Source organism: Pecten maximus, chromosome 7 (assembly GCF_902652985.1).
Source record: "Pecten maximus chromosome 7, xPecMax1.1, whole genome shotgun sequence".
NCBI classification, from domain to species: domain Eukaryota; kingdom Metazoa; phylum Mollusca; class Bivalvia; order Pectinida; family Pectinidae; genus Pecten; species Pecten maximus.
In genome coordinates this window covers 19,892,495-19,904,896 of record NC_047021.1, presented here as the reverse complement: position 1 = coordinate 19,904,896, position 12,402 = coordinate 19,892,495, and positions in this window count along the sequence as shown.

The window sequence follows — 12,402 nt, the reverse complement described above, 5'->3', positions numbered from 1 at the left end:
TTCGTTCCCATGATTTCTGTACTAGAGCTGTCGTTCCTATGATTTCTGTATTAGAGCTTTCGTTCCCATGCTTTCTGTATTAGAACTGTCGTTCCCATGGTTTCTGTTTGAGACCTGTCGTTTCCATGGCTTCTATACCATAACTGGGTTTTTTTATGTTTGTGTGTTACTTTATTCAGATCGAGTCGCCAACAATTTCAAAAAGAGAATAACAAGAAAACGCCAATAAAACTAACTGTTTATCGGTATCGATATAAAAATTAGTACGTATATCTGAAAACTCGTGTATCAGTATTTCAAGAACCAAAGGCAGTCGGTATCACAGTTGCCTACCTTCTTTCTTTCGAGATATATTTACCCGCATGCCACTTAATGTTCACAATTAGAATTCTAGTACCCGGCATATCTATAAAATAATTTATTGATACAGATTTAAATACAGTATGACTTAAAATTACTTATATGGTGTCAATTAACTATCTCAGAGTTTCTTTTTTTATCATTTTATTATTACCTACTTAGAAGCCTACATAGTGCTCGTTTTTGCATATAACGTTTTATCGAATCTATCTTATAACATTTTCACTTTCCATAGTCTACACGTTAACTCTATGAGTAATCTTAATGATTTCCTTCTAGTATTGGTATCCCACAACCTTTGTGTAACTCCATGATTAAGTGTCCATCCAACAGAATGCTTATTCTAATGTTTTCACTGAAGGTGCAGGTGTGTTACAGCGATGTTTAAATCGTGGAATCAAATTTGACTTTCTGTTTTTTGTTGAAACTCCACTTTATTTATTTATTTATCAATTGATTTATATTGATTGATTTATTTATTTGGTTGGTTCGTTGGTTTGTTACCACATGGCTTGACAGGTTCCTGTGACCTAAAATGAAAAAAAACAAAAACAAACCCAGGGTATGACCCCTAAAGATCACATAATGTAACGCGATTGGTGATCTAGGCCCGGATTGGACTCCGAGGGTTATTTTTTCAGTCTGGGTCAAAGGAACGTATCTACTCCCTGTTGTGTAACAGTAGTCACCTATGCGACCGGGGTTCGGACGTGAAAAGGCATGAAGTTCAACTGCCGGAACACGTGGGTTTTAACAGGTAATAACACCCCTTGTGCACTTCCATGCCGGCCAACAAGAGTGTAGCACATGTATTTGCATAAATTTACAAAATAAAGCAGCTTGTTTCGTTATTATCATGAAAGCAACAAATATGATATTTACTTTACACCCATTATCTCAATGCTAGTTTGGATTTTTGTAAAACTAAAACGTAAGTGTTTTCCTAAAACTGAGAGCAGTGACCTTCACAATCATTGATTACATTTGTTTTGATTGCGATGTAATAATATAGATACGTCACCTAAATACACATATATACAGGAAATTACTTTAATCAAACCGTGATGATTCATTGCCCGACTCGAACAGATAATACTCGTACGACAAAATTCCTCCGTATCACAACGAGAAGTAGATTTTCCTTAGTCGAGAAAATAGGATAAATGTTGATACGATTGGTATGAAGTCCGTCAAGCCTACGGAAGTTCCACTCCCATATACCCGACAATGTACAAATCCAGTCTGCATAGTCGGCTTCTCACTCCCTGGAAAACATCCTCTACCTGGCATCGGAGACGATTTGTAATGCTCATTTCTTATAGCAATTATGTTGTCTCAGCAGTTTAATCATGTTGGAGGTTTTATATATATATAATTCTTTAATATTTCTCCAGAGTTTGATTGGAATCTGCGAGCAGGGTTGTGGGCGATATGTGGGTCTGAGTTTCCGGCGTCAGAGCTATACCGTCAATACATACAGGCTGGAAGTTATGTGTTTTGATCCTCTATTGGACTGTTTTGCTGTAAGATCGGTCATTGTACAAACTTGATTTTGGTGTGGTTGCATAATAAGCAGTTATGTGGTTAAGGTGGTAACCAGGGTTCGGCGTCCAGAGTTCAGGAATTCTATTATTACGTAGACAACGTCATTCAGTGGAGTTTCAATTATTTTCCTTTACACGCGGAAAGAAACTAAAATAGGAAGATTAACGTCGAAAAGAATCTATCAGGGAGTCAGGTTCTTGTCAGATGTGAATTGACTATGTATTAATCACATTTTAATATATCAAATATCACTGTAATTATTATTAGTTTATATAATGGAAGGATTATTGTTGAGTTTCTAGTATACATTTACCATGATACACATAACTGCCACGGCTTTTTATCACAATTTTATCAAAATACTTTAGTAAGACGTTCATAAATAATAATAAAAAAAACATTTCACAGCCTCTACCTACAGAGACGAGCATGTTAAACATAGCAATATTTGTGAATTGTGTTATATACGTGATTAATATTGTACAGAAACAACAGAGAATACTGAAATAAAACGAACCCACTCTTACTCAAAATCGATAGTATAGGCTTACATGGAGACTACTTCATTCAATACACCCGCCATACAAATCTAGGTCAAATGCGGGTTAGGATAAAAAAAAAACACACAAAAAAAACCCAGGATATGATGACACCAAAACCACTAAAGGCATTAAGGCATATCAGCAAGCATCCAACGTCTGACTCCATATCACACAAATTAATCCATGGTTTTCATCAACCTGTAACATATGTCTCTGTATATTGCACAACTTGTGATTTTTGTACAATTGTATATTTTGATTTATATTGTAAAACGTTAGATTTGTATTCAATATCGTGTTTTAAGCTATACGATTTGTCCAATGCATGGGTTATACCTTTTGGTTTATATTTCTAAGCGTTTGATTTGTATAGAGTAGAGCGGTTTTTTTAGCTATACGGTTTGTGCGATGTATGGGTTGTTTATGTATTATGAACATGACCATATCTTGTGATTTATGCTGTAAATGTTGTAACTTTTCCATTGTGAGAGGTTGAAAGTTTGCAGTAATACGAATTATTCAATGCATTGGTTGAAAATATATCATGACCATGATTATTTACAGGGCCGGTTTAAAAACAGCGGTTATACTAATATACAACGATTAATAAATAAGATGTTTCAGCATGATTCCAATGAGTTGTACAGAAGGGACAAAAGATGTGAGCACCTTTCGAAACACATTGAGAGTTAGTCATACAGATGTTTTGTCAGTGATATTAAGGATCTGAAGTGTTGAAGACAGGGGGCGACCAAAATAAAACTCGAAAAAAGAGCAAAAGAAATGCCATGATATGGATGGGGAGGTGTAAACGTCACAAAATTTTCTTTTTATTTTCAATAAATTTCATAACTTGATTTGCATTACAAAACAACATTAGGTATATTTTTTTTATATTCTCAACTGTGCCACTACTTGAATTAAAACATGACAATCAGGTTACGATAAATCTAGTGGACTGAAAAGTATGGCTAGTCCATTAAAACTTCAGACTAAAGAAAACTTAGTTGTAAAAGAATAAATAGTTTTCCACATCAACATAAATATGACGCCTCACAGCATCTAAACAGCTTCTGTACAATATTTGTTATTCATCACACACCAATCTACTAATACGTCGTATCAGGAACTTTTCGGGCAACACATCCCATTCATCTTTGCAATAATGAAGTTTGTGTAAACATTGTTCTATTTCATCCTTTTGCCAAGCTTTTGTTCTCTCTCCCCTCCGCTTATTCTTTAATGCGTTAATGTATGACACTGCGGTCATACCGGTGCTTGTTTTAACGGATTGATATACATTGTATGTACTTATTTTCGAATTTTTATTATAAATCAATTTTGTATTCTGTTTTGGGGTTTGAAAAATATTTGCAACAGTTCAACTATAATTTCATCCATTCTTCTATTTAATGCAGTTTGTATCCAAGGTCCCAAGGAGGGGCTCACAACAGCTTGATCTATCGTGATCCTTCATCCATAATTTAGTATCAATGTCAGTATTGTTGTAGTACTGTCAATATAGTGAGACATCATATATGTCATCTAACACTTTATTAGTGTGAGTTTCATCCATGCCTATTACTTTTCCGTTCATTAGTGTTGAGCTTCTTCTAATTGTTTTTTTTCCCTTTTTTTTTTTTTTTTTTTTTAAGTATAAACATATTGTTTGGCCTGGGGGGGGGGGGGGGGGGGGGGGGATTAAGGATAAATACGCGAAGGCCATTCGGACGCGAACCTTTCCCTCCACGCGTATCAATTTGTTATATATGTTGGTATTGATGGAACATTGGCCAAAGAAAAGTTGCGGAAAAAAAACATGCCTATAGTTTATCGGTAGAAATCGCAAAATCAAACCTTCATGGAAACGACCACGTTCACAGTATGTAGAGGTTAACGTTCTGATAATGAACCACTTGGACATGGAACCTTAATATGTATTAATTCTGATGCAGACTACGTTACGTTTTTTCATCTCTCATCCCGCGTGGTTATCTCCTGACCTTGTTATAGCTTTTTGTGTTGATAGGCTGTGAAAAGTGCAACAAACAAACTAGGCTCTATTTGACGAGGATTTACTTTGTGACGTTAATGATTATCAGGATAAAACTTTTATTTTTTTAGTACATGTAGTTTGTAATTACCTCGACAGGAAGAGATTATACTGGATTATCCCGGTTCTGATAAATATCCTCTTATTACATTTTATCAGTAAAATATCAGAAATTATTTACTTTATAAAAACTGCTTTTTATTATCACAGTCATGATATAATTTGTTTTTGACCAATCAGAGCGGCGTTTTCTATTCACCGCATTAAAATTCGCCAGATATTTTGGTTCAGATGCAATATACGTTGCAGATTTTGATAAAATACTCGTTTGACAGCAAAATTTACTAAGCAAAAGCAGGGAACGTTGGAATTGAGTTGTGCAGCCGATTCAAAATGGCGTCGTCATGTTGTCAAGCGTAACGTCATAAGGTTACGGCCTCATAGATTGTGCTACTGATTACCGTGATCTTTTGACGCATAGGAATAGTATTTTTCTCTTCTTCTTTTTTCTTTAAAGAATGAAATATAGATAAAACTAAATGGTTTCACATTGCATGTAACATATGTCTTACTCGTATGACAGAATGTATACCGACTTCTCGTGTCTCGTGCACCGCAATATTAAAATAAAAAAATCGATATTATGCCATACTCTTGAAATATATGTTATATTCAACGGAAGACCATTCAATGTGCTCTATATTATAAATACATGTAGAATGAAAAACAAAACCAACCAGTTCTTTACACAAAAACCACTTATTTACCAGTTCATTTATACTTATACTCCAGTACAATTAACCAATTAATGTATGCTATTGATCTTTGAATATTTTTAGTTAGCATATTTCCCATTTTAGATTTAAAAATGAATTTAATGGAAAATCGTTCCGACTGATTTAGTTTATAAAGTGGCATGTAGTTAACGTGGAAATTGTGCCTTCAAACACCAAGTGATAGGGTGTCAACAGTTTGTTATAGAGTATTATCTTCACGGCTTTATGGTTAAGTTTATGTTTGACTCTACTCCATTATCTCATAATTTATCCTAGCCGACGCTTATATCCATTGTCTTTTGTATAATCTTTTGAGATTGCAGGCAATGTATACTGCTGGTGGAATCCCCGAGGTCTGCCGTGACCCATTTGCCACGTTTTAGTGACATTGCTCAGAACATAACACATGTACTTGATGGGTAACAAAACAGTGAAAGTTACGGAATATATTGACGTATGGGGCTGTTCTACTCACTATCCAAATTTTGACATTTCTTTCAGCCTATTGGGGTTTCCTTTGTTGCCTCCTGGGTATCGACACTTTTGGATCACTGACGAGACCTAGAAAGATGAAACGACCGTATGACGCAGTTAAATTAATTTTTGGCTCAGCGATATCTGACTCTTAATTTCTATTAGAAGTTTCTAGTATCCTATGTGTGATTTGTTCAATCATTAACCCGTCGTTATAATGTATCAATGTCTGTCCAATTCTAGAGAACATCTCTGGTATCGTCTACCAAATTTATTCCCACATTTAAACACCATCAGACATGTTGGTATCGTACACGCTGTATGACAAGTAAGCGTATATATTTATATTATCATTGAAAAGCTCATACCTTACAGAACAACGGTATGCTGAGGATGGTATTGTCATATGATATATATTTTGCTAACATTGGTATTTGATTTAATTTAGGTCACGTAGATCATTTTGATTAGCCATTAATGTTATGATTTACTTACCTTCTTGTGTGTGCTGTACTTGTGTGTTGTACTTGTGTGTTGTACTTGTGTGTTGTTCTTGTTGTATTTGTTAGTTTACTTGTGTGTTGTACTTGTGTGTTGTACTTTTGTGTTGTACTTGTGTGTTGTACTTGTGTTTTGTACTTGTGTTTTGTACTTGTGTGTTTTGTACTTGTTTGTTTTGTACTTGTGTGTTGTACTTGTGTGTTGTATTTGTGTGTTGTACTTGTGTGTTGTACTTGTGGGTTGTACTTGTGTGTTGTACTTGTGTGTTGTATTTGTGTGTTGTACTTGTGTGTGTGTCGTACTTGTGTGTTGTACTTGTGTGTTGTACTTGTGTGTTGTACTTGTGTGTTGTACTTGTGTGTTTTACTTGTGTGTTGTATTCGTGGGTTGTACTTGTGTGTTGTACTTGGGTGTTGTACTTGTGTGTTGTACTTGTGTGTTGTATTTGTGGGTTGTACTTGTGTGTTGTACTTGTGTGTTGTATTTGTGGGTTGTACTTGTGTATTGTACTTGTATGTTGTACTTGTGTTTTGTATTTGTGTTTTGTACTTGTGTTTTGTACTTGTGTGTTTTGTACTTGTTTGTTTGTACTTGTTTGTTTTGTACTTGTGTGTTGTACTTGTGTGTTGTACTTGTGTGTTGTACTTGTGTGTTTTGTACTTGTGTGTTGTATTTGTGTGTTGTACTTGTGTGTTGTACTTGTGTGTTGTATTTGTGTGTTGTACTTGTGTGTTGTATTTGTGTGTTGTACTTGTGTGTTGTATTTGTGTGTTGTACTTGTGTGTTGTATTTGTGTGTTGTACTTGTGTGTTGTATTTGTGTGTTGTACTTGTGTGTTGTACTTGTGTGTTGTATTTGTGTGTTGTACTTGTGTGTTGTATTTGTGTGTTGTACTTGTGTGTTGTACTTGTGTGTTGTATTTGTGTGTCGTACTTGTGTGTTGTATTTGTGTGTTGTACTTGTGTGTTTACTTGTGTGTGTGTTGTATTTGTGTGTTGTACTTGTGTGTTGTACTTGTCTGTTGTATTTGTGTGTTGTACTTGTGTGTTGTATTTGTGTGTTGTACTTGTGTGTTGTACTTGTGTGTTGTATTTGTGTGTCGTACTTGTGTGTTGTATTTGTGTGTTGTACTTGTGTGTTTACTTGTGTGTGTGTTGTACTTGTGTGTTTACTTGTGTGTGTGTCGTACTTGTGTGTTGTACTTGTGTGTTGTATTTGTGTGTTGTATTTGTGTGCTGTACTTGTGTGTTGTATTTGTGTGTTGTACTTGTGTGTTGTACTTGTGTGTTGTATTTGTGTGTCGTACTTGTGTGTTGTATTTGTGTGTTGTACTTGTGTGTTTACTTGTGTGTGTGTTGTACTTGTGTGTTTACTTGTGTGTGTGTCGTACTTGTGTGTTGTACTTGTGTGTTGTATTTGTGTGTTGTATTTGTGTGCTGTACTTGTGTGTTGTATTTGTGTGTTGTACTTGTGTGTTGTACTTGTGTGTTGTACTTGTGTGTTGTACTTGTGTGTTGTATTTGTGTGTTGTACTTGTCTGTTGTATTTGTGTGTTGTACTTGTGTGTTGTATTGTGTGTTTGTACTTGTGTGTTGTATTTGTGTGTTGTATTTGTGTGTTGTATTTGTGTGTTGTACTTGTGTGTTGTATTTGTGTGTTGTACTTGTGTGTTGTACTTGTGTGTTGTATTTGTGTGTTGTACTTGTGTGTTGTATTGTGGTGTTGTACTTGTGTGTTGTACTTGTGAGTGTGTATTTGTGTGTCTGTACTTGTGTGTTGTATTTGTGTGTTGTACTTGTGTGTTTACTTGTGTGTGTGTTGTATTTGTGTGTTGTACTTGTGTGTTGTACTTGTCTGTTGTATTTGTGTGTTGTACTTGTGTGTTGTATTTGTGTGTTGTACTTGTGTGTTGTACTTGTGTGTTGTATTTGTGTGTCGTACTTGTGTGTTGTATTTGTGTGTTGTACTTGTGTGTTTACTTGTGTGTGTGTTGTACTTGTGTGTTGTACTTGTGTGTTTACTTGTGTGTGTGTCGTACTTGTGTGTTGTATTTGTGTGTTGTATTTGTGTGTTGTATTTGTGTGCTGTACTTGTGTGCTGTACTTGTGTGTTGTACTTGTGTGTTGTACTTGTGTGTTGTACTTGTGTGTTGTACTTGTGTGTTGTACTTGTGTGTTGTACATGTGTGTTGTATTTGTGTGTTGTACTTGTGTGTTGTACATGTGTGTTGTATTTGTGTGTGTGTTGTACTTGTGTGTTGTATTTGTGTGTTGTACACTCCTTTCAGATTGCTGGATGATACGGTCTGCTGACGCACATCGAGTCCGGTCCAAGGATTGCGTTACCCTCCACGTCAAAGTTTAATTTCTAATGAATGGTGACACCAGCTCAGAATATATCAAAATATTTCACGTTATCTTATTATCATCCAAGTAAATTACCCTCAGCTATCTATATTCTAACATTAACTGAGGCCACTTAGGATTACCTTGACTTTAATTATAATAAGTCAATTACGTTTTGTAATTTTATTATAATACATGCTGTATTCATATATATATATATATACATGTATATTAATTTATGCACTGATGGGTCAGAGACCTAAAGTCAATGAATGAATTGAATTGAATGGACTTCGTTACTTGATACCCACTGTCGTCGTGAGTAGAACCAGCGGTATGGTCTAATGTTACGATTCTTATTTTGAATGTACTGTACCAGTACTAATTCATATTTAAAGCTGACTTTAACTAGTGTCGTTTGAATGATCTTTCAACAATATCATCTAGCTCAAAATTGATAAAACGAGGGTAAAATAGGGGTGGGGGGTGGGGGGGGGGGGGGGGGGGGGGGGTGGAGGTAAACAAAAAATAGGGGGTTGGGGGGGGGGGGGTTAAAAAATAATAGGTCGGGGGGGGGGTAAACAAAAGATAGGGGTAAACATAAAAAGGGGGGGGGACAAAAATAGAGGGGGGGGGGGGGGGTAAACAAAAAATAGGGATGGTATAGAGAGACCCTTGAAACAGTTCAAGGTAAAGACACATAAGCTATAAGAAACAATGGAGCCAAAATTAAGCAAATCAATCTGCGCCATATAGCTGTTGATGCTAAGCGCCTAGGGGGCCAATGAGGAATTTAATCGGTGGAATGAAATATCAAAATGTAATTTTCAATACTGGATTTCCAAAGAACGTCAAGTAGATGTATGTATTCTGAAATAAGTCGCTATGCAAATGGTCCAAACTCTCTACCTTAAATATCCCCCCTGTATTCTTCATGACTGAAATAGATTTGGAAAATTACTACCTATTGTGCAGAAATGCATGCTTTTGCCGATAACTAAGTCCCTGTTTTTTTTTATTTTGGAGATAGCCGTATTGCCGTCTTGTTCAATGTCGATCACGTAAATAACTATTTCAGCGCTGATTTATATATGGGACAAAGAGCTTGTGTTTTGCAAAATAATTCGATGGAAACCACATACATTATACATTTTTGTATAGTCAACGAGCAAGCTACACATATTTAAGTAAAATCTACACGGATACATGATACATGCTTTATTCACTGGCATACATTCAATAGAAAGTAATTATGTTAACCTGATATATGTTTGGGGTACCTGTCGTGGTGTAGATCTGCGTCATTATATCAAAGTGTCACGAATCGAAACTAAAACTGGATGCAGTAAATGCACAGTACCCAACACACATCACGCCTGACAATATCTGAACCGGCTGACAGAGTTTCCCTCTATATTCAATAACGTACATATAGTCTGTATATCAAAGCGATATTTAATATTATTTTCTGGAATATTGCAAGCTATGAACTGTTATATTTATAGAATATATAGCTTTCGAATTAATTTGACAACATACAACATAGTTAGATACAATGTATACGATTATATTATGGAAGGACTGACGTATCACATATTGTAACCAGAAAGCATGTATGTATGTAAAATAATAAAGATATGAAAATTAATTTGTATTGTTATTTATTGATCACACCGATCGAATAATCAGAGTAGAATTTGAAATTAATTATACTACACCTTTCATGATTGGTATTGACTTATAATGCAATTTGATATTTAACAACTAAGCCGTACGATAGGCTTTTAATTGTTGATTTTCCATTTTTAGATAGTAACATTCCTATCTCCCCAACAGCTGTTTATATGTCTAAGGGATTTCGTACGATGGCCGATATCGGACGGGCAAAACAGTGTTACTAGTAGTACGTTTTTGTCAACGAAAAATGTACGTACATATTGTGTGTCAAAAATATCTACTGCTATAGTAGTAGATAAATTTGTACACAAAAAGTGTACGTACAAATCCTGTGTCAAAAACCTGTTACTAGTAACACATTTTTGACACAAAATTTGTACGTACATATTTTGTGTACAAATTTATCTACTACTTCTAAATATCAATTAACATTCCTTTTATTCTTGATTGATTACCATGCGGTCGTATGCTGATTTTGCCTGATAAGGTAACAAAAGCCAGAGCCAAAAGATCTGCTTGATTTTAAAGCCACATACTCCCAAATAACCTAAAACCTCTCCCGCTAAGTTCCATTGAATCATGTCCTATTCATAGGAAATACTCGGGTTTTGCCGATTAGTCCCTTTGACGTTTCTTTTTGGCAGAATCGGTCTGTATTTTGGCAGTATCGGTCTGTGTTTTGGCAGAATCGGTCTGTATTTTGACATTCGGCGTTCCACCATTTTGGATAGACTGATAACACGCTCGTTGCATTATAGGACTATTTCGCTTAGAAACTTGGTCTGTCGGACCCAGTTATTATTTTTGGGAATAACCCATTTATTTTTATAAATACATATTTTCTTCCAGTTTTTAATTCGCGATAATTAGATATATACTAAGTCTGAAAACTGTTAAGATCTTGAAATGTTAACATTAAAGCATTTGGCTTTAAAGTATGACGTTAAGTAAAAACAGAATATCCAGCCAGCGGACGTAATGGAAGAATGGTATCACTCGAAACCGAACTATGTCTGGTTTCCTCGTGCGAATGCGACAAAAGTTAATTATTTACTCGTATTTCTATCGGATGCAGTCAACATACTACCACAAGGCGATCAATCAAGATAGGAAAGAATGTTAATTGATATTTAGAAGTAGTAGATAAATTTGTACACAAAATATGTACGTACAAATTTTGTGTCAAAAATGTGTTACTAGTAACAGGTTTTTGACACAGGATTTGTACGTACACTTTTTGTGTACAAATTTATCTACTACTAGCAGTAGATATTTTTGACACACAATATGTACGTACATTTTTCGTTGACAAAAACGTACTACTAGTAACACTGTTTTGCCCGTCCGATATCGGCCATCGTAATTTCGATATTCACGGACATGTAACCGTCATTGCGATATCGGCCGTGACACATGTCGAGGACTGAATGAATAACCAACAACACAAGGTTTCGAGGATTGCAGTCATGGGGAAGGTTATGGTCGACGTTATAATCTAGTATGGACATATTTTATTCTTTGTACGATATGAAGCCAGGTGTGCCTTTGATGATTATGATATACATAGTGAGTCGAGTGTCGCCACACTAGATTTTATATTGAGAATGTGAATTAACCCGGGTTGGACATTTATCTGCATTTTTTTCTTATTCGTGATTTGTCCTCTTTTTGTCAATTAAAAGTTACATTACGGTATCATTTTAAGGCAAAAATGATTTATGTGGGTTTTTAACAATAATAAACAAAATACGATCATGCCCAATGAAATTACAAGGTATGACTAAAAATACCGGTATCGTGTTGTGTATCACGAAATAAGTAGATTTTTTTCATAAATACATTAATGATTTTGCAATTTTCTGAAAATCTATGTCACACTATTGGAAACTTTACGCTATTGTAAATGCTAGTCACGGTAAATCTTGCTATTGTATATTATATAGAACACCTATACAGTATGTGTACTGTATCACGAATTGTAACTAAAACTTGATGCAGTCAATGCACAGTATCCAACACACATTACGCCTGACAATCTGAACCGGCTGATAGAGTTCCCTCTACATTTGATAATGCAAATAGATACGTTTACTGATTGTTAGCGTTTCAATGGAAGCTTAAAAATTAAG